Below are 23,807 nucleotides of genomic sequence, written 5' to 3' on the forward strand. Positions count from 1 at the left end.
TGGTCATTTCCACCTTGAGTTATAATGATTTGTATAAACGTTCTAACTAGGTCCTCTCCTAGGTGGAAAAATTCTCTGAGGCAAGGCCACTTCTCATTTATCTTTACAGCCATGACCTGAAAGAGCACAGCATTGTAGCACATTTGGTAGCAACACAGATCCTAGAAGCAGACAGACTTGAGTAGCCTGGATGTTACTGCCTTGCTGTGACTTGAGCATACCCACTAAGATTTCTCTGCCTCGGTCTTCTTACCTGCAAAATGGAGTATAAATTCTTTCTCTGGTTTGTTAGGAAGATTAAATGAGAAAATGTATATAAAATTTTAACTTGGTTCTTGGTACATAGTGAGTATTCATGAAATATCTATTGTTTCCATTTTTCCATTTTTGTTGCATGTGATAAACCCTCCATAAATATTTTTTGAATTATTGATTCTGTTTTTGAGGTTACATGAGGATCCGAGTGGTAAAATGCACAGAAGAGGTCTTACCTAGTTAACGTCATAGGGGAAGTGTCTTAAAACATAATTGCAATCAAGCATTTCTATTTTCAGATATATTGATGATTCATCCATTAAAGTTTCAACTTGTAGAGAACAGCTGTCACTTACTACCTAGTAATTTATTCTCATTCATATAAAAATGACATCCATGAGATATTATCAGATAGGGAAGACATAGGGGCAGGCTTATTTGAAAATGTACCCAGAATATTGCAATATTTCCCTCTGTAAAATGAACAATAAATCAAAAACCAAGATTAAGTCTAATTATATTTGTAATTTAGGAAATGAAAATAAGAAATATTAAGCATAATTGTTCAAATTAAATCAATTGGGACTGAAAACAAATGGGTTTATGAGCTGTTTATTGTTGTAAATAGTAACAAGAAAACCAGATGTTTTCTGAGAAATAGGTAGCAGATAATTATTTTCATACAACCCTTAATTATGGACTTTATAGATTGCCCTCCTTGGGTTCTCATATGGAAACACTTAATGAAGGATGTTGTGACTCAATCGGGCAAATATTATTGCATGCTTGAATTTCTTTTCTCAAACTATTGAAAGGTACAAGAGCATATGACTCCCCTAATGTCCTGATCATCCTCTCCTATTATATTTATTTCTGGCTGGATGGGGATATGTTATATGAGCTACAAATTGTTGCTACAGTGGAAATGCAAACATTCTACGTCTACATTTCTTTTTTGAAAAGATTTCCCAAAAGAAAAGCTACTGTATTACATTAGGTGGGGAACAGAGGCATTTTTTGATGAATCTGCATACCATTTAAAGTGCCCCTCACGTGCCATTCATGGTTTTTCTTTAGCCTTCACTTTCCTCGAAGATTTTAACAGGAATAAAGATAATGCTGATGCTCTTGCAAAGGATGAAATGCTGAAGGTGGAGTAAGATTAGAGGTAAGGAAATCATTTAGAGGAGTATTTAATCATCCAGGTGTAACTTGATGAAGTCTTGAACTAGGATTAGTTTCTGTTATCTAAAAATAAACTTTTTATCCTTTATACTTTTCTAGTTCAAGTTCTGGTGGTGAAGTGTTTCCTGTTAAATGGACTTACAATTTAATGAAGCAGTAAGCCATTTAAATCTAAACCTTATAGGGAGAAAGTGGATGATATACTCAGAGTTACTAGGGTTGAAACATAAATTCATTTGATTTCACGAGTGCTGGGGCCTCTGTGTGATTACTCAGTTCAAGTGGGGAATCTTTGAGAACCTTAAAGCAATGAACTCTGAGAAAGAAGGAGCTAGCTTAACTGATTGGAAAAGGCAGAAGGCAAAGCCCCAGAGCTGGGTGATGTGGAAGCTGGATTAACACATCATGTCATGCAGCAGTGGAAATTCTCCTCAGGTGAATAAGATGTCCCAGAAGATGCAAGGAAGCCATTCCCTGAGGGGTTGCCCTGATGTCACTAAATTAGAGTCAGTCTAAAATACCAGGCATGATAGTGAAGGAGGATAAAGTGGCAAGAGGAAGAAAAAAGTTGCAGAGTAAAATAAAAAAACAGTTAAAAAGTACAAAACAAAAATCCAAATCAGGGGTTGTCAAGAGCTGGAAGTGGAAGGAGTAGATTGATTGCATGATTCCTGTGGGAGTTACAAGACTATATGCGTTTGTCAAAACTCCTAAGTCTAGTTACGTAAAAAGGGTAAATTTTTCTGGAGGTAAGTTATACTTCATTAAACTTGGATAAAGAATATTAAAAACAAACATGATTCACTTAGAAAGGTTAGCATGCTAATAGAAGTAAAAAAAAAAAAAAAAGACATATGTGAGTGATTTAATCCACAACAATTTTAAATTATACCTGTGGGTTAAGAGATGACCAGAGTTTAAAAAGAGGTGGGGCCGGCCCGATGGTCAAGTGGTTAAGTTCGCGCGCTCCGCTTTGGCAGCCCAGGGTCTCACTGGTTTGGATCCTGGGCGCGGACATGGCACTGCTCATCATGCCACGCTGAAGCGGCATCCCACATGCCACAACTAGAAGGACCCACAACTAAAAATATACAACTATGTACCGGGGGGCACTGGGGAGAAAAAGGAAAAATAAAATCTTTTTTTTAAAAAAAGAGGAAGATGGAAAATCTCATATTTCCATTTTTATCACTGGCTTAGTGATACTGTGTATTCTTTGAGTGCAGGAATTTCACATAGTTCTGTGTCAAGAATGTGGATCCAGAAGGCAGAGATAAGAGGAGATTGTGCTGAGTTTATCTTTCTAAACTGGTTTTTCATGGGTTGGGTTCTCCAAAAGCAAACAATGACATTGCATTTAGTCAACAAAGTGTTACTAGAGAAGGGGAGGAGGAGTAAACAAGACTGGGCAGAGAAGGAAATCCTATGGTGATGGACCCAACAAAGACTTGGTCAACTAGGCATGGAGCTCTGGAGAGAACTCAGGTAATTGTCATCGGCATCTGTTGATCCTCCCTTAACCAGTCAAGACAGTAGATAGACAGATACACCAATCTCAGGCTGCCTGAAATGTGGGGCAGAGCTGCCAGGCCTTCCCCCCTTGCCTTGCCCAATCACTAGGTGAAGCCGTTTGCTGTAGCAGAGGCAGACTCTGAAGGCGCCGACACTGGAGGCTATCTACAGACAGCCCTCCCTGCAGCAAATCGCTATTTGAAGGGCATTTGGGTGGTGCATCTTCATATCTATCACAGTTCGCCTTTGTGCCACTGGCCATCTGCTGCTCCACATGAGTTCATGAATCAGCTCCTGGCGGAGCAGCATTCTGGTGGGCCTCTCCTCCTGAGAGGACTCTTAGAAGTAGGAGGTTAGTGAGACAAACGACAGCCCCTGACACAGCAGGTTGCTTGGAGCCATAATTTATGCTCAGTTCTGATCTTCTCTCTCCTCCACTTTACATTCTACGCTTCCCTGACCCTCAGCTACCCCTCTGCTGACATCACTGAACCCTGACATCACACTGGCAGTGTGAACCAGACCCTCCTTGCCAAGGGGCCTGAGTCCCTGGTCACCATGCCCTTCTCAGCCTGCGGTTGACGTCCCTATTTACTGTCATGACTGGGTAAAGGGTTATCAATAGATGCCAATGTGGATCACCTGAGTTTCACATGGATTTCCTTCCTGCTCCAGCAGCCCTATTGCCTCCTGATAATCAGAGCCAATTGCCCTTGCCAAGAAAGTGATTCTTCTTCTTGCCTGTTGGTCCCCGGATACAAGGAACCCAACATGGCCAGGCAGCAGCCATAGGTCATCATTCAATGGGACCCTTGCTGTGGCCTTTGGAAAGAATGTGTCCTTTTTGGGCAACAGCATCTCAAATACTTCAGAGCCCAGCACTGTGGGGACAAGCACACAAAGTCTCCCAATGGGTCATTGAGAGTGATGGTAAGTGGGGCCACTCCTCCATATGTTGTTTATTTGGGGAATACAAGGCTATTTAAGGGTTATTGATGTAATGCGTATACTGTACTCTGGAGGATGCTGCCCTATCCTTGCAGACTGCTGCCTCTGAGCTGGCATTCTAGCTGTCCTCAGCAGTCCATTGCAATGCTCTATCAGGCCAGAAACCTCTTTAATACAGTAAGTGTAATGACCCATAAATAACATGGTCAAGGGTCCTCTCCAGCATCTTCTTTGCTGAAAAGTAAGTTCCCTGATCTGATATGATATTATGTGGAATCACATGCTGGTAGATGAAACACTTCATAAGTCATCAGATAATAGTGCTGGCTGAGGTCCTGTACACAGAGAAGGCAAACCTGTATGTGAAATACATGTCTATTCCTGTGATAATAAAGTACTGGCTCTTCCACGATTGAAGGCATCCAATGCAGTTAACTTGCTACAAAGTGATCAGCTGGTCTCCTTGAGGAATGATGCCATATCAAGCTTTAGCATTGGTCTCTATCCCTGGCAGATTGAATATTTGGGAGAAGCAATACATAGATTAGCCTTGGTAAGTCGGAGTCCATGCTTTTGGACCCAGGCATAGCCTCCATATCTGCCTCTGTGTTTGTGTGTCCATCATAACTGCACTGGAAGGGCCAATGACATAAACTGGCTGACATCAACCTACTGATCACTTTGAGCACTTGACTTCTTAGTGACTCTTCTGTGGTGAATGCTCTCTTGTGGTCATTAACATGGTATAAACATCTTCACACTGTACGACCATTCTCCTATGTTCATCCATATGCCTATATTCCAGACATATCTTTCCCCAATTTTCTAATCTTTTCTTTCCAGTCCTCTGACCAGTAGCCAGGTCATTTTCTAGTACCTATGAGTCTGTATATACTCACTTTGCGCCATGCCTTTGTTCACACAATATGGATGACCAGGCGCGCCATCTGAAGCTCTGCCCATTAGAAGGACTTCCCGTCATCACTGTCTTTCAAGGCTCCCTCTGAATAAGTCTGTAATACAGCAGTCTAGGCTGAGCTAACCTTCCATAAACCAAGTTTTGCCTTTTATCTCCTCCTTTATATAGCTGTCTGAGATCCCTCATACAGCCATGGATGTGGGCTAAGGGAGATGTGTTGATGCAGTTGTTGTGGGTGCCGTGGGGGTCCAGGCTAACGGTTTGTGTAACTTGCTTGCACCCTCTGGTGCTGCTCACGCTTGATCCCAGATGCACCATTGCCATTTAACAGTAGAGTGTTGCTGAGCCTGCCTGACTTTGTGACTTGGTAGGGTTGACAATATCAAGCTGATGACCTGTCAATTTAATCTGCATGGTCATTTGATGTCCCATAAACAGGCATTCTATCTTTACCAGGGCCCAGTCACCAAAAGGTTTTCAAAAGGTCTAGAATACTACACTGCAGATAGCATGATCTTGCTCCAGAACCCCAAGGACCTTCAACGTGATTCTCTCACTAGGGATTGCCACTAACCCCAGATGATATTTTTTATCTCCACTGATACAGCCAACACAATAGAGAGTGTTGAATTGTGTTTGTCAAGAAACGAGGACCTTTCTTCCTCTGGCCCTACTCAAAGACAGCAGCTTTTCACATCCTTCAGTCTACGGGCCAGAGCAGCATATCTGTGGATGTAAAACACTCTGCCTCTGAAACCCAAAGAGACAAACAGATGGCATACTTTCCTTTTCAAATAGGAGGTGCAAAGTGTAATCATTTCTATCTACTTTGGAGAGGATATCCTGGCGCACCATGGAACATTAGATTCTTACAAGTTTTACAGAAGAGAAAGGTCCCTGAATGTCACTGTGTTTATTTCCCACCTAGTGGAGTGATTCCTTGCCAAGAACTCCAATGTACTTGCTATCTCTTGCTAATTCAGCCTGATAAATATAATGCTATCAATGTAATGGATCAATGTGGTGTTGAGTGGGAGTTCTAGATGGTCAGATCTCTTCATACTTTATTACAAGAGGGCAGAAGAGGCAGCAGAGGCTTAGAGCAGTGCTCTAAATGTATATTGTTGTCCATTCCATCTGAATGTGAACTGTTTCTAATCCTCTTTTCTGCATGGCATAGAAACAAATATATTTACCTAATCAATGACCCCATGCCATGTATTCAAGGTTGTATTACTCTGCTCTAGCAAAGATATCATTTCAGAATCATGGCAACAATCAAGGCTACTACATATTTCAGCTTTACCATCATCCTTCAGAAATCATCCATTTTCTGCAGGAGCCAGTTCAGTGAATTAAATGAAAACATTTAGGCCTTTAAGGCTGGCACTGATCGCCTAAGCTCTCCCCCTGCTCCTCACCATGGGATACTGTTTTTAATTTACTCCCTTGGTTGGAAGGGGGTGAGTTAGTTCCTAGGGCCTCCACTTGGCCTTTCCCATTATAGTAACTTTTACCTCGAGGACCAAGGATCCAACGTGGGAGTGGGTCCAACTATCCAGTGTTTAAACCCTAGTTGGGAAACCACCACTGAATTGGGTCCATTGGCAGAGTGAACTCACTGTAAGCTGGACCTTGGCAGAGCTCCATTTGTTACTGGAGCCTATCTGCCCAAACACTAAGAAGGGCGTGATGATACTTCAGGTCCTTATGCATCAATGTCCACTCTTTCATTCTGTCCTTCAGTCCTCATGATATCTGGATTCCCCCTTTCCCAGTGAAATGGCTGTGGGTTCCTTTGGGGAAAGACCAGGGGAATCATTTACATATAATTGTCATGTGTTGCAGGGTTGTTTCTCCTAGGAACCAGCCACCTCTGTAATCAAAGTGTTCTAGTTCTAAAAATTATCACACCTACAAACAGAGCAAACAAAGATTTGTGATTTTTTTCAGGGTGGGGGAGAGTGACTGCCCTCTGCCTCCCCTCCCAGTGACCCAAGTTTGATTTCTTCTGTTGGTTGATGATGAGTAGTGACCTTGTCAGCTGTCCATCTACTGTACCCTTTGGTATGTCATGTTCTATTAATCATCTTAAGTGTCTGTAGATGAGCCCCCCTGGGATGCCAGACCAAGATTTTTAGTCATTGCAATAATCGTGGTCTCCTGATTTCTGGTAGTTAAGCACTGTTACCTGAAGTTTCTTTGAGACCTTATCAGTTCCACTCTTGTCAGGGAGCCTAATTCTATAACATCCTCTCTTGAAGAGGAGAGCCACCACTGAACATTCTAGTGATGCTAGTGCCCCTGTCACCAGCACATTCCTGATGGTCTTGTTAAATGCTGTGCTGTATGGTCCTCCCCAGAGAATAGAATCATCTGGTGTTTTGGTTATACATAATACATACATTCCTGCATACAAACTTCCCTGAGCTGTTTAATGGTTTCCTTCACCATCTGTCATGGAAATTCTGGTATTTCAGCTTTGTTCATTGTGATGTTTAATTTTATGTATCAACCTGGCTAGGCTATGGCAGGCAGCTGTTAGGTCAAACTGCAGTCTAGACATTTCTGTGAAGGTATTTTTTAGATGTCATAAACATTTAAATCTGTATATTCCTTAAAACAAATCTCTCTCTCTCTTTCTATCCTATTGATGCTATGTCTCTGGAGAACCCTGGTTAATACACTCATCATGGAGCCTTTCTAGTACAGAGTTCACACCACCTACTTGGGTAGTTAGCGTGTCAAAACCTGTATCATGAGAAAGCACTGCTCTTTTCGGTTCCTGGATGCAATTCCGTGTGTGTGTGTGTGTGTGTGTGTGTGTGTGTGTGTGTGTGCGTGTGTATGTGTGTAGGCTTCCCTACACCACCAAGCAATTCTCACACACAGCAGAGTGTCCAAGAATTCAACTCAGTTCTGACACTTGTGGGCTCAGTGCCACAAGACCGCCCTCCAGCTCAGATGCCAATCACAAGTCCAGGTTTTTACCTGAACTTCTGACTGGCTATAACTCAGAGGTTCCCATAATCCCTACTTTGGGTTTGAGTAATTTGCTAGAAGGGTTCACATAACTCAGGAAACCTGTTTATTCACTAGATTGATTTATTACAAAGAATATTAAGGAGTAGGATTTACTAGCCAGATAAAGAGATACATAAGGTAAGGTCCCAAACAAAGGAGCTTCTGTCTTCTTGGAGCTTGGGATGCGGCACAGTGGAAGCATTCTGGTCCCCCAACCTGGAAGCTCTCCAAACCCCTTCCTTATGGGTTTTTATGGAGTCTTCACTACATAGCATGATGGTTTAACTCATTGGCCATTGGTGATGATTCAATCACTGGCCCCTTTCCCCTCCCCAGAAATCAGGAGGTGGAACTGACAGTTCCAACCCTCTATTCATGGTTGGTTCCCCTGGCAACCCACCCCATCCTTAAGTGCTTTCCAAAAGTCGCCTTCGCTAACATAGACCCAGCTGTAGTGTAAAGGGGCTTGTTATGAATGTTATGAATAAGACACTCCTTTCACGTTTATGGCTCTACAGTGTTTTCAGAAACTGAGGACAAAAGACAAAATATCATAACAAGAGATGTTCCCATTGCTCTTATCCCTCAGGAAATTCCAAGGGTTTAGGGAGTTGTGACCCAGGAATTGTGGATGAAACCAAATATATATGGTCATCTGAATGGTGATTCTTAAATTTATAAGAATTTAAATTTCTTATAAACCACAGTATTGCAAGTACGAAGTCAGTCAATGATTTCCTATCTAATTTTATGTTTTGACCCCTTTGATTAAGCACTTTTAGAATCCAGTCATGAAAGACTCCCCCACTTCCACTGGGAAAGTCTTGTACCTTCTTTGGGGTACAGTCCTTTTACTCCCATAGATACTATTTACTCCATACATCTAAGTAATCTGATACTTTGCTCTCACCAGTGCATACCTTCTACTGATATCCCCCAACACTGCTGAAAAGTTTTAACAAATGGACCACCACATTGTTTCAGAAGCTGTTTGTGATGGGGTCCTCACTGCCAGCCAGGTGATGAATAATACAGCTCTAAAATCCTGTAGCTATACCTGCTTTCTCAGACCCCTCCTGATACCGACTTTTAAAAGCTGGATTACCTAAAAGCAGATTCTGAGAAGAAGTTTGGGGTGCAACACATATTCGGAATCAGCAAGTAAGAAGGGAAAGGGGAGTTAGCAGGATTAGGCAGAAGAGAAAATCAAACTGCGCCACAAACCAGCAGAGATCTCTGGAGCAAGTGTTGCCCACCAGTGTATCTCACGTTGGGCCAGATGACTGGGTTTTTATACATCTACCATATTCGGTCACCAGATGCAGGCTACCCAAAAAAGGAGGTGACATCAGAAGATGTGACTTCTTGAGGCAGAACTTGAAATTGCTGACATGTGGAGGCTGCCTGCTGACCACACTCTCTGCATCCAGGCTGCATCTGGGAGCTAGGAAACACAACTGTCTACCACATGGTATCAAGTTGCCAAAGACAGGAGACAAAAAAAAAACAAACAAACAAGAAACAAATTTTCCCTGTGTCTCAGACCTGATTTTCCTAAGGAAAACTATTAGCAGGTCCATTTACTGTTCAGCAATTTTCTACTAGTATTCTTCTACTGGTTTCTAATTAGAGGAAGTGATAGAGAATAGGAGCTAAGGAGGAAAGTGTGGCAGATTGTGTTTTCCGAAAATGGCTGCAAGAAACTTTCCCATCCCACATGCTTTCCTAAAATGGATCCTTGCTATTCCCTCTCTAAAGGTGGAGTCTAATTCCTCTTCTCTTATGTGGCAGGTAGAATGCCTTCCCAAAGACATCCACACTCTAACCCGGGATCCTTTGTATATGTTGTTTCAGGGCAAAGGGGACTTTGCAGATGTAAGTAAGGTTATGGGCCTATTCTAGGGAGATTATCCAGTGGGGACAATCTAATTGCACAAATCCTTAAAAGAAGAGAACTTTCTCCAGCTGGAGGCAGGAGAAATGATGCAACGAAGGGGAAGTCAGAGAGATTCAAAGCATGAGAAAGCCTCTAGGCACTGTTGCTTTTTGAAGCAGGAGGGGGAATGTGATGAGAAACAGTGGTGACCTTAAGGAGCTGACAGCCACCAAGGAAATGGGGACCTCAGCCCTACAACTGCAAGGACCTGAATTCTGTAAGCAACCTCAATGAGCTTGAAAGCAAAATTTCCCCCAGATTCTCAGACTCAGAGCAGAGGAACCTGTCAAAGTCACGCAGACTTCTGACTTACAGAAGTGTGAGTGCATAAATTTGTGTCATTTTAGGCCACTAATATTGTGATAGTTATTACAGCAGCAATAGAAAACTACTACGGACTTATGATTCACTAGTTACAAGTAGACTGCAGTGGAAGAGATGCTACATAACTTCTGAATTTGTCAACCTCCACTTAGTCCTTGGAAGGCTGGCTTTCAGTAGGCTGTCTTTCAGAACTCAGCCATCATGCTCTAGGAATCCCATGCCTTAAGGAGAAACCATCCTGCAGTGCTCTGATAAGGACATCCAGGTGAGCCCAGTCTTTGAGTCATCCCAGCCCAGGAACCAGACATGTAATTGAAGAAGCCCCTAAATGATGTTAGGATCCTGTGTTCCAGCCTTTCCAGTCGAGAATCCAGATATTATGGAGCAGAGATAAACCATCCTGTTCTGCAAACGGAATCCATGAGCCTAATGAAATTGTTGATTTATACTCAATTTAAAAATTTTTACACAAAATAACTGCAGCAGAAAGGAAGGAAGAAAAAGCTCTCAAATGAAAAAAAGGGATAATCCTTCAAGACCCCATACCTAGAGTGGAAAAGAAATAAAATTCTCTCTAGAACAGTTATGAGGAGGAGGCATTTTATTCTCAAGTTACAATTTGGTTGAATGACAGAGGAAGAGAACATCTTTCTATGCACTATTCTACAACTGGGTCTGTAGCTCCTATATGATAACGGTTCTTATAGTTAATCAAAGATGTATGTGTAATCTTAACTGAAAAGAAACATTTAATGTAAGATGCCAGTGAAGTCGTACATTTTTCCATTTAAAACTATTTCTGGATTTTGTGATTGTCCAATTTGTTCTTTAAAAAACGATTAAGGAGGGGGCCTGTCCCCTGGCTGAGTGGTTAAGTTCATGTGTTCTGCTTTGGTGGCTCAAGGTTCACTGGTTTGGATCCTGGGTGCAGACCTATACACCACTGATCAAGCCATGTTGTGGCAGCATCCCACATAGAAGAGAAAGAATGACCTACAACTAAGATATATACAACTATGTGCTGGGGCTTTGGGAAGGAAAAAAAAAAAAGAGGAAGATTGGCAGCAGATGTTAGCTCAGGGCCCATCTTTCACACCAATAAAAAAAAAAAAAAAAATTAAGGAGATAAACGTAAATCAAATATTGAACTTAGTTAATTTTACATTGTCTTTTCCCACTCAAATTACGTCAAATCAGTTTGTTTTACTTAATCACATTATTTTATTTCTGAAGGACTATTTCCTAAATATGTACATATTTTACACATAATAATACCACCTTAATTTCGGTTAAGCTTTACAATTTAGAGAGCAATTCCATTTACATTATATGGTTTATAATAACCAAATTAAGTTTTATTACTTATGAAGAAAGTGAAGTTTAAACATCTTTGTGTCTTTGCCAAAGTTGTGCGTTAGCAAAGTACCCAACTAGGCCTATATCCAGTTATTCAGATACTTAGTATCTGAAATACTCATTTTAGACATTGTATTGCTTTTTTACCATGGTATTTATTTTATGTATTAAAAATCAAGCTTGATATGATAACACAAGTCCACAGAAATATTTGTCTTTAATAGTTATAAAAGTGAATAATAAAAATAATCCAAATATCCATCAGTATGTGAATTGATAAAGAATTTGTGGCATTTCCACACACTAGAACACTACCCAGTAACGAAAGGTACCAACTACTGATGTGTACACGCAAGTATATGGATGAATTAAAGAGAAATATGCAGAACAAAAGAAGCCAAATGCAAAAGAGAATATATTACATCATTCCATTTATATAACATCTTAGAGTAGGGAAAACCAATTAGCCTATGATAAAAACCAGATTAGTGACTGCCTGAGGCGTGGGGAGGACTGAATAAAAATATTCAGTCATCAGAGGCAGAAGAGAACTGTCTGGGATGGTGGAAGTGTTCCATATCTTGATTGGAGTGGTGGTTGAATGGGTATATAAATTTGTGAAAACTCATCAAACCGTACACTTAAAATGCATGCATTTTAATATATGTAAGCTATACTTCAGTAAAGCTTATTTAAAATAAAATAAAGCTGCTATATTGACAAAGAAATCCACAATTTCTGGTTGAGTCTTTGGCATCATGAAAGAAAGCCCATTCTCCTTCATACAAACTACTGAGGAAGAACTCTACCTGACTTTTTTGAAATATATCACTGAGTCTGGCTAACCTTTCAACTCAATACCCAGGATAGTCTATTCCAGATTAGACTGAAAAAAATTTACAAAGAATATCATTCAGGAAACCCAATATCTCAATATTCATACTCTGATGTGTACATATAAGTAAACACAATTATGCAGCAGGTGTAATCATAGCCTTAGGACCATAATCAGTCTGAAAATTAAAGAAATAGTATATACTCTGCTTGAGAGAACCACCACTACTTACATCTAAAATGTTTATCACAGTGCCTGGCATGTAATAACTGCTTAATAAATATGTCGAATAAATGAAATTCATGAAGATAAATATTTCAAAGCCATGACTGGATTCCATGGCTCTGGTCCTGCACTGATAAATGAAATTCTGGTGGACCAAGGGAAAAAAATCCACAAAATCAGTAAACCTCAGGTGATCACCTACCTTGCTACCCTCCAGCCCAAAGCACAGGGTGAAAGAGCGGAGGCACATTCCATCCCTAGGCGCGGATTTGAAACCTACATCACATTGCACGTAACAGATCTCATACAGATTATTTCTTAGGAAAAAATTTATAAGAAGTGATAATTCAAGATCACATCAACAAAGTCCCAGAAAAATTAACTACCATAAAGGAATCAATTACTGTTATATAGCAAAACAGCATATAACAAATATGCAGTTTGGGTCAATTCTTGGCAGATGGAAAGCAGAAAAAGAGCTCCTAAATGGAAAGCAAAAGGTCAATATGGCCTTAACTCTAACCAAAGGAACAAAGTAAGGGCAGTTGAAGACATAACTTCCTGAGAAGCAGGGGGCTGAGAGTATTTTAGCGTGAAAGTCTCTTGTGACCTGTGAGGCATTATGTAAACACAAACAATGACTAACCCTTCAAGGACATTACAGGCACATGGCAAGTCATACAGAGGTTACAAGTTAAGCAGCTAACCGTGCGGTTGCATTTTATAAAGCATCCTGATCAACACTGCTGTCCAAAATATGACAAGTAAACAATTATTTTTGGTTAATTAGGAAAAAACTCTACCATTATTTGTTAAGATTATGCATAATCTCTGTGGATACTTGTACCCTTGAAGTGCTTGAAAGTGCCATAGAGTTTTAGAAGGTGAAGTAAATGAAGTGAGCCACCTAAGACCACATGTATAGGAAAAGGCGCTGAAGCCTGGGTTCCTCAGCGCCATACGCAATCATTATTGATTCATTTAATAAAATTCATTAAGTATCAAACACTTATAAAGCCACTGTCTACAAGAGCCATGCCAGAAAAGTTTATAGTTTATGATGAAAACTTTTAATCCCAGTTTCTAATTTTACATGCTTTCAGGAAAATTAGAATATTCAGGTGAGGGCATCTATAAGACACTTATAATTGGAATCCACTACGCTTGCTTTATGGATAGCACTAAATAAAATGTGAAATTAGAAAATATCAATGGACAGAAGTTTAAATGCAGAATCCATGGAGAGATTTTTGGAGCCCCAAAGGTCATTTATTTTAACAAAAGACCTCTCCGGGCTATTGCACAGTTATTAAAAGGCACACCATTCAGCAATGTCCAACATGGTTGTTTTTTCTTTTTTCTTCTTTGTAAAATGAGAGTAGATTTGCATTCTCCACAGTTCTATGGGAGGCTTCCATAGCAGATAGTTCCAAAGGAGCCTATATGGATGTACTCAAGATATAAATCTAGAAGCAGTGGAAAGATGTCTCTTATACTTTGTACATTCTATGAAACCAGGTCACAGCGATCATATTCACAGCTGCCAGCCAGCTTCAATCTCAGTCACAGTATGCTGCCACTGGATGGCAGGTGCACATTTGTTTTCACTCAGGCTGAGGAGAATATTGGGACATTTGGTCTCTTGTCCTTAGTTAAAACTGATCTACTGTGTATAGTTTATACATACACACATACCTACTTTAATTTCAGAGTCGTGCCATGAAAAGGCTGTTATACATCAATTTGGGGTTGTGAGAATACATATTTTTAGCCTTGACTTAGGAACACATTACAGCATTCTCATAAGCTCAATGTTTCATTGGGTCTTTATGCCATTATGATTTATAATCTTATTAAATAACATCTTGTATTGGTAGGAATAAGCTAGGCTATGTTCTCATGACAAATAGAGCCCGGAATTTCAATGACTTAACACAGTAATGGTTTCTTTCTCACACAAAGGCCAGTGCACGTCAAGCAGACTTTCTGTATCTTTTAGTGACGCCATTTTGTAGCTACTCCACCTGAAACACAAGGCTGTTAGAGCACGGAAAGGCAGGAAGGAAAGAGGCAAACTGGCTCTTAACTTGCTTTGCCCAGAAAAGACATATGTCACTTTCATTCATACTCTAATAATTAGAACGAGTCACATGGCCCCAATATAACAGTAAGAGAAGCCAGGAAACATGGTGTCATGCAGATCATGGATACTGTGATTACCCACAGCCTCTATCACATATCCATTCCTGAAAGTCATGCAATCATCTCTTTCCTCCATTTGGCAAACATTATTAATTACCTTTTATCCACAAGAATTTGTGCTAGATGCTGAAAGATTACAGAGATGAATAAAATGACATCGCTATCCTCCAACATCCTGAAAAGTAGAGAGAGAGAAAAAAATTATACAGCCATACTGTGAAGCAGAAGGGAAATGCCCCAAGTAGAGGTATACACCATATTCCATGGGAAAGAGCACAGAAGATGGAATTAATTCTTATTGAAAGAATTTTTGAAATGCTAGAGAGGTGATGATATATTTGCTGGGCCTTAAAGGAAAAATGGTTTAGACAAATTTGATATGGAAAAGAGGATGAGGAAAGAGAAAAGAGAAAAATATGAGAAGATATGGCATGGTGGAGGAACGAAGAAGGGCCAGAGAACATGGAATATGAGGACGTGGGTGCAAAGTTTGGGCTTGATTAGTTTATACGTTATGTATGTAATCACTCATTTATTCATTTGTGGAACATGAGTTGCTAGAATATTGCTATTCTTTGTTTCTCCCATTATTTCACTTTATGAATAGAAATCAAGGCAGAAATTTTACCCAAAGCATTTCAACTTCTGATCATATGGTTTGCTTTTTCCCTAAATTGCATTTTCTTCTCCAATTCTGAACAAGATTAAGACTATAAGTTATAGGATAAATTGACTGGATTTATTTCCACCTAATTCTCCTTTCAGATTTCTTTCTAATCCATCCAAATATGTATATGGTGTGCCCAGCCATAGCAACAAGGCAATTTCGAAATGAATCCCCAAATACTAACACTGGGGCAGTAGGTAAATTGGATCCAGAGTTTTAATTGTTGCAAAAACAAGACTTAAAAAGAAAACTTGCCATGGTTATGACATAATGCTATGTGTAATACAGTTGAGGAGTTTGGCCATGGGTTAAATAGGCCAAGAAGATGAGACTGTAAAAAATACAGGACAACAAAGAAAAATCAAAGAGAAGCAAAAGGGAGAAAAGGGTCAAGATTCAGGAAATAGATGGTTTTCTTCTTTCTCTTCTTTGAAAGGAAGTAAAAGTGATGAATGAGCAGAAAAACTATCAACAGCAAACACTTAAGAACATGACCTTGAAATGTGTGTCTTGCTGTTTCTTTTCAAAATTCAACATTCTTTTTTTGTAATGAAAATGAACGGTTTATAGTCACTGCTAGAGAGTCCATCATTATCAAATGCCTATTATATCTTATTCAGATGTCAATTTACACATTTTTAGCTTTAAAAAAGTTTAAAGTCCTTTCTAGAATTTCCTGCCTTAATTTCTTAGTTTCCAAACTAACTCTCTCTCTGCAAAACTGTCTTCCAAACTTTTGGAAGTTACTAATAACAGCCACTGTTTATTCATCTCATATTATCCACCACCCACTTCACTATATCATCTCACCTAAATGTTATGACAGCAATAAAAAGTTGATATTTCAAGTTTGTAGTTGCAGAAACTAGAATTCAAATTTTGTCCAAGCTTATAGATTAGCTATGGCAGAAGTAAACAATGTGCATTTAGCCAAGTGGCTCAACAGGTCTGTTGCCAAATTCGTAAAATGTGAATAATCTAACACGGTCATTGTATTAATTAATAACCCATATTAGTACAGTACCTGACAATGATAAGCACTTAATACATAAGTGTAATTATTATTATTATTACTATTATTGCCATTTTGATTCTTTGCCCCTTGGACATAAAGCTCCAGTTATTTCAACTAAATTATCTTGGCTTCTTATAAATGATTTAAGTTCTAGAATAGACAGGAAAATCTTTAGGAAGTTATATTACTATCTAGGACTAACATAACATTTTATCTTCCTCACTTTTAGGAGCAGAAACGGGGGGGGGGGGGGAAGGCTGTTAAACTGACAAAAGACTGCAACATGAGCTCTCAGATCCAAGCCCACGTGTATTCTGCTGGACAGTTTCTTTTTGTCTAAGCAGTAACGCAACTTAAAGACATCAAATGAACCCAGCCTAAAACTTCATTCCTAGCCCTTCCTCTTTCTAACTTCCCTAAGAAACACGTTCTAGACTTGCAAGAAAAACAATAAAGGGAGAACAAACCAAACCAGTGACTGTGGAATTACCATTATCTCTAGCCCTGTTCATTGCGAAATAACTAAACCCCATTTTGAAGAATTCAGTCACTTGAGAAACAAAAAATGAAAGGAATCATTTACAGATGACTTTCATTTCTTTCCTATTTTCAAGGTCTTCTTGTGCTATTTTGTATACTCCCTCTCTCACGGTGTAAACTTTATTTTTCCCTTAGAACGGTTCGTTTGGTGCGCCCCCTCTCCCTGGTCCCCCAAACCGCCTCTATGGAAAAATGGTCCGACACTTGGCCTCCAAGCTCACGATGAGAACCTGCTGGTCTCCGCACTGTGCCAGGCCCTCCCCCTTTGCCTGCTTCCCTCTCCTACAGCTTGCACACCTCCCTGGGGTGTCTAAACAGAGATACCGCACACGTGGCTCCTAGGTTAGGCGCCAAAGTGCTTCGGCTCAGGTGCGTCGCGACCGGTCTCCCTGGCTTTTGCCTTTCCCTCTGGGTCAAAACTAAAATCCGAAGTGGAGCGCCCCGAGCCACAGAGCCCCGTCTCCAGCGCGGACAGTCGCTCGGAGCATGCTCAGTCGGCCCCGAGGCCCTGGGCGGCGGCTGCCCCCGCCCCCCGCGGCCGCAGGGCTCCCGCAAAGCCGCGGCCGCTGCCCCGCCCCGCCCCGCGCGGCCCCCCCGGCGCGCCCGGGCACCCACAAGGGCGCTCGCCAGCTGCACCTCCCGCCCCGCCGCCGCCTCCTCTGGTTGCGGCGGGCGAGGACACGTCAGGGGCCATAAATAAATAAATAATTCCATTCAGCCGGGGACAGCGCGGCGCGCCGGCTGCAGCCAGGGGGCACGGAGAGCTGCAGCGCCCACCCCGGGCCGGCCACCAGGTAAAGGCAAGCCCCCGGGAGGCCGGGAGGAGCCGGCGCAGAGCCGGGCGAGCTGCCCGAGCCGCCCCCGCGCCTGTAGCGATGATGGCCAGCCTGGGACCGAGCGCGCAGCCGAGCTTGCCGGCGAGCCCTTATATAGACAAAATCCCTGGCGCCGCCGCCCGAGGAGCGCGCGGCCGGGGCGCGGGGCGCGGGGCTGCGGGGGCGCGCGCGGCCGGCGGGGGCCCGAGGGTCCCGGCGGCCACGTGCGCGCGGCACGGAGGTGCCCGCGCTCAGGGTCCTGCACCGGGCTGTGAGCGCGCAGTCTCTTGGCGCTGCTTCCCGCCCAGCTTGTGCCCGCGCGCTTCTCTCCAGCATCCCGCCCCGGGCCCCGAGCACCCGGGGGTGGCCTCGTTGCCGCAGGAGGTGGGGACGGGGGTGGGTGGTGACAGTGTGTGTAGGGAGCGTCTTCTCTTTTAGCAGATGATCGGGGCGCGGGAAGGCTGGGAGGAGGGGAAGAAATACCAGCGAGGTCGTCTTTCTTCCTTTTCGGTCCCCAGGTAGCCTGGCGGGGACACAGGCTGATGGAAAGATGTGTGCGGGCACGGCCTGAGCCCGGGCATAAAGGGAGCGTGAGTGGACAGGGGCCCCTCGGGGAGAGCCTGCGCCTCCTGGGTTCAATCTGGGTTCCCTCGGCCGCGGCGCTGGGGCCCCTGCCGGCCAGGTAGCGCAGGAGGTGGGCGAGGCGGCCCAGGTGCGATCGGCCTCCTCTCCGCGGATGCTGCTCCGCCGCTGCTCTCTCCACTCCCGTTGCTCCCTGACTTCCGCGAAAGGGATTGCAGACTGCCTTGGCAAGGGCGGTGGTGACCAGGCCACTTTCCTGGTAGGGCTGGCAAGGGAAATTTGTGGTCTACTCCAGGGATATTAAAATCACACATACACACACCCTACCAGAGGAGAGGAAATGAGCGGTTTCTCGGGAAGTGACTTTGCCTCCCCTTCCTGGAGAAGTAGTACTGAGTGGGCTGGGTTGAGTGAGGGAGGGCTGGTGGTAGGTAGTAGAAAAGCTAATATTTCATGTCCTCCTCCCTTCCCGGGTCCAGTAAGAGACGCTGCACAGTAATAAAATCGCGGGCAGTCATGGGGGTGATGTGAAAGAGACTGTGCAGGAGGAAAGTGGGCGCTCGGTGCCCCTTCTTGGCACCCTGTGTTTTATGGCTCAGCGCAAACTGGGGGCTCAACAGGGCTGCAAACTGTCAGCAGACACATTAGCTTGGATGTGCTGTGTCGTTGGAACCCAAGTACTAAATGTGCATTTGGGAGAGTGTGGCTGAAAACGAAGAGCTGGCTGGTGGCTGCAGAGAGTGGATAAGGGTTGAACAAGGTGACCCTGATTTAGTCCTGATGAAGCAATCCCAGCCCTGCTTTCTGCTTCTGAGCACATTGCATTTCAAACAATCCCAGTGAGCCAGAGAGTGAATGATCTTAGTGAAAGAGAAGGATGATTACTTTAAGCAGTGCGTTGTGTAACAACTCATAAAGTCAGAAACTGTTTTTTTGCGAAAATCATATCACCAGTTTGCAATTACCTACTGCTTCTTCCCCCAGGGAGTGTTTTAATAATGGTAAATGAAATTTTAACACCCATTTCCCATGCCCAAGTTAGTGCATCTTCCTATAAATGCTCAGTTTATTTCTAGACATTCATTTACTCTTTTATAATATCTGACTTAAATTTTTGGCCTTGAGCCCTCCTTCTCCTCAGGAGGGCAAAGTGACCTAAAGAAATATCCCCAATCCAGAGTCATCTTCCTGGATTGCAGATCTGAAATAAAAGGAAGTTTTCGTTTGCTTTTACTTCTATATTCATTCACCAAACATTTTTTGAGACATTCAAATGGAAAAAGCTAATTAACTTTAGAGTTAAACCTAGATTTCAAGAACAGTTCTGCACTTTTGTTGAGTTAAAGTAAAAAGGTTGAGTAATTATTTCACAATCTCATGTTCGATTTTTCTTATCCATCAAGTGGGATTGGTGGTATCTACGCTGAAGTGCTATTATGAGGAACAAAGTGTATGGAAAAACAACTAGAATATAGACTAGCTGTTTTTGAACCTCTGAGATCATTCCAGACACTGCAGTGTGGTTACCAAGATGAATGAGGTTGAAATTCTGCTCTAAAAAATTCACATCTGGTCATCCAGGTTAATCTTCTTTTCCTCCTTGCCTTCAGTCAGTTTTCTCCTCAGTGGAAGAGACACATGTCACAAAGACCTAGAAGGGGATTTAGCAGCAGCAAGAAATGTTCGTAAGATCTGCTAAAAGGCAGATTTGCGAAGGGTACATTGCCTTGGAAAGCTGTGTATTCAGCCCCACCCTTTTGCCTGTGGAGGATTTTCTTCTTGCTGTGAGAGGAGGACGCCCCTTCCCTGAAGAGTATCTTTGCCAATAAATTGATTTCCATTTTTTGAGAGAAGAGGCTGAGCTCCCGTTTCTTCCACAATTTGGACAGACTATAATCCACTCACTCCAAGAAGTCCAAGAGTATAGTAAGTGTAACAACATCTCTGTAATGCTCACCGCGTTCCAGGCCCGGTGCTACCGCGTCCTTGTAACTCCTTTTATCCCCCTAACAACCCTGTGAGGTAGGTCTGTCAATATCTATATTTGCTGCAGAAGGCTTTAAGCACAGAGTTAAGTAATTTGCTCAAATGGCACAGCTGGTAAGTGGCTGAGCTGGGGCAAGCGCTCAGGCCGTCTGCTGGCTTTACCCACTCAGCAGGACAGCGTCTGCCTGGCATGAAGCTGAATGAGGGCAGGGGCTTCAGTGCAGTGCCTGAGCCATGGCAGTTCTGCAGAAGTGATCATAGAAAAAACGAAGGAAGGAAGCAGGGGGTCTGGAGTGGCGAGAAGGAGGAAGAAGGAAAGTGAGGAGAGAGTGAGCTCCTTTCCCTCCTCCAACTCTGAATCTAGCAGGAAATCTCTCAGGGACTCTGCCCTGGGGATAGGACTCTTAGGAGCGTTCCTCTGTCTCCTCCTGCATCTAGTCATCAAGTCAGTAAGACTCCTTTCCGTGAATTAGAAAAGTACTCTCTTTGGGCTGACAAATTTGCAAAAGTTGCATATACCCACATAAACATCAAAAAGAAACCTGCTCAAGGTGGACCAAAAAAAATGGACAGGTCATCCTTCAGGGGTTCTGGCTTCCATTTCAGTTAAGCCACTGGTTGTTGACTTAGTCTTATGCAATGTGAGGGTAATACTGATACGGTTATATGGTTATTGTGAACACCAAAGAAGATAACAAATGTAACGAGTCTTCTACTAGACCTGACAAGTAGAATGGTGTGCAGCAAATACTAATTATGTCCCTTTACTGCCCTTCATCCCCCTCCTTCCACATAACCCATCCCAAAGAAAAAATTTGCTCCTGGTTCCCTTATCTTGAAGTAATCTGTGTTCATCTGAACTGCCTTGTAACAAGATTTGGACTTCTCTTAGGCCAATTACGATGTTTTACCTTGAATTATAATTATTTGGGTAGGCATCCTATCTCTTTTCCTAGGCCATACGGTCCTTGAGAGTAGAGACATCACGTGATTCATCTGGGAACCCCTGTTGGACCCAGGTCTCTGGGGTGGGACTGGGCAGAGTCTAAAGGCAGGGCTCTGAAGTCTGGGTATTGATCTTCGCCCTGCCACTTGTTGGCTAGAGTTGGCAAAAAACTGTTCGCTAATAAACCTCTCAAAATCTTAGTTTCTTCGTGTGTAAAAACCTCTCTAAATTTGAGATTTTTCCTGTGTGAAAAGAAGATAATAATCAATTCCATATGTTGGTGGTAAAGACTAAATGAGATAATATCTGTGAAGTAATTAGTTAGCACTGTGGTCAGCACATGTGTGGAAATAGCTCAATATGTGTTGGCTAGTGTTAGGTATTAAATATTTGGCCTTAAGGCTGTTCAGTTGTTACAAGGATCACTGACTTATTCTTAACAAATCTTTCGTGAAACTTTGAAATACCACGTTTCCCTTAGATGGCATAACTGTTGGATTGCGTAATAAACTGTTAAATGGACCCACATTGTCTGAGAGGTCATCCTGGTTTGTCACAGGCTTTCTCAAAACTTTGGATCAGAGTGATTAGGAAATGTGTTGAGAAACAACTGCATACTAAGTGTCAGTGAGTAACAGAACTTTTTTTTTTTTAACTTACAGAGAAAGCTTACCCACGAATTAAGCCAATTGAACTTGACTATGATAAACTAGTCCAACTAGGCGGTACCAAGGGTGTTTTCAACATATTCATAAATAACAATGTTAATAAGGGTGCAAGTATTTTTGAAAACAATTTTCTGGTCCTAATACCGACACTCTCTTGCAAATGTTTTCCTTAATAATTATTGAAATCTCAAATGAATTCATAAATGTCTTACAAAGCATTTGAGTGGCAGCTACAAGTTGCTGCTGGAAAGATATTTTTGTTAAAAGTTATGTACAGTTAGGATAAGCCCAGCAAAATATCTAAGTGATTCAGTTATCTAAACTATTGATTAATTTTTGGTAAAACTTGGCATTAAAACAGCAATTTTCAGTTGAAAATATTTAGTATGAGTGGTGAAAATGAGAAATATTTGTTTAGATAAATAAAGTTCAGTTAAAACGTTGATTTGTTTTAGAAAGCATTTTATTTCAATCATTCACTTTTTCCTCACCTAATAACGCAGTGAAATGTATTCTTATTAATCACGTATACCCCTAATCAGATTCTGATTAGAGGTAACATGTGGAAGAATTATAATTTATAAGAAGCAGCTGCCCTACTAAGTAATTTGCTTAAAGACCTATTTCTTTTGGAACTAGATTAGATATGAATAAACAGTAAAGCTAAAAGGCATACATTTGCTTGAAAAGTTTCTAAAGCATGAACTATATTAATTATATTTACCTTATTTTAGAATTGATTCTCCAAAATTTCAGAGTCCAAACTTCTGTCAGTTCTTCTCAACTATGCAAAAGGTGCATTCAGTGACAAATAGCATCATGTGATAGGGTTTCTCAGCAGGTGACACTTGGCATTTTTGGCAGGACATTGTGTGGGAATGCCTCTTTCATTATAGGAAGTTTAGTGTCCGTGGCCTTGTTCTCCATGTGCTGATAGCTTCTCCTCAGTCATTATAGTTAGCACATGTGCTCCCTACATTTAAATATACCTCTTGGAAGAATGGGACTAGATGTGGTTCAAAACTCCTGGCCAATAGGATCAAATTGAGAATGTTTGAGGCAATTATCCTTGAGATCAGAGTATCTTCACATGAGAAATTTTCTTGTTTTCCCTCAAAGAATAAAAAGAATAATCTTATCTGAAAATACTTTGATTTGAAGGAATGAATTATTTCGTATAAGGCATATTAAGTATTAACGTTTAATAATCAGGTTATCATTGACCTCCTAATCTCCACATCTTCATTTCCTTTAAACCGTCAACAGCCTTTGGCAGTGTTGGCACCTGCTGCTCCTGAAACTCCTCTTCGATGTGGTTTTTCTTCTCCTCTTACTTCTTGACTGCTCCTCTGCAGCTCCTTTTTCGGCTCTCCTTTCACCTCCTACTCACGAAAGGATGTGTTGCTCAGTTTCTGCTATGAGTTTTTCTTTTGTGTATATTCAACCCATTGGCCAAGCTTATCCTCTCTTGGCCTCTCCTTTCACCTCAGTAGGCATAACTCCCATCATTATCTTCAGCCTTGACCGTGAGATCCAGGCAGACCTTTCCTATGCCTGCTGGACAGCTCCCCTTTTCTGTGCTGCCAATATGACCAGCATTCTTTGGTCTCTTCTGAACTTTCTGTGAATTCCTTCTCTTGTTCCCATTGCTAGCATTCTAGTCTAGAAGCTTTTGAGACCCCCCTCCCCCGACCCTGCATCTCACAGTCAGTTGCTAAGACCTGACAATTGTACATCCAAAATACTTCTTTCACCTCTTGCCTCTTTTCTGATGCTCCCACAGAGTTCAGGCACTTTTGACATATGACCTAGAGTCACGTCATAGTGTCTTAGTGGGTCTTCTCACCTCTTATCTTTCACTCTACCA

At 42.0% G+C, this 23,807-nt stretch overlaps 1 protein-coding gene across 9 annotated transcripts in view; it reads left to right on the top strand.

Annotated features, from left to right (window-relative positions):
- SLC16A7 (solute carrier family 16 member 7) overlaps window positions 1-23,807 on the top strand; it is a 266,294-nt gene that overhangs the window by 94,065 nt on the left and 148,422 nt on the right. For 3 of the 9 annotated variants that reach the window (XM_070495151.1, XM_070495155.1, XM_044755628.2), the window contains exon 1: window positions 17,672-17,737. The exons of 1 other annotated variant lie outside the window; for it this stretch is intronic. The gene's annotated coding sequence lies outside the window, so the exon portion shown is untranslated. Of the gene's footprint in view, window positions 1-17,470; window positions 17,738-23,807 lie in introns of those variants that run through there. 5 more of the 9 variants (XM_044755626.2, XM_044755632.2, XM_070495156.1 and 2 more) reach the window with 5 other exon arrangements.

This window comes from Equus asinus, chromosome 22 (assembly GCF_041296235.1).
Source record: "Equus asinus isolate D_3611 breed Donkey chromosome 22, EquAss-T2T_v2, whole genome shotgun sequence".
Taxonomy (NCBI): Eukaryota; Metazoa; Chordata; class Mammalia; order Perissodactyla; family Equidae; genus Equus; species Equus asinus.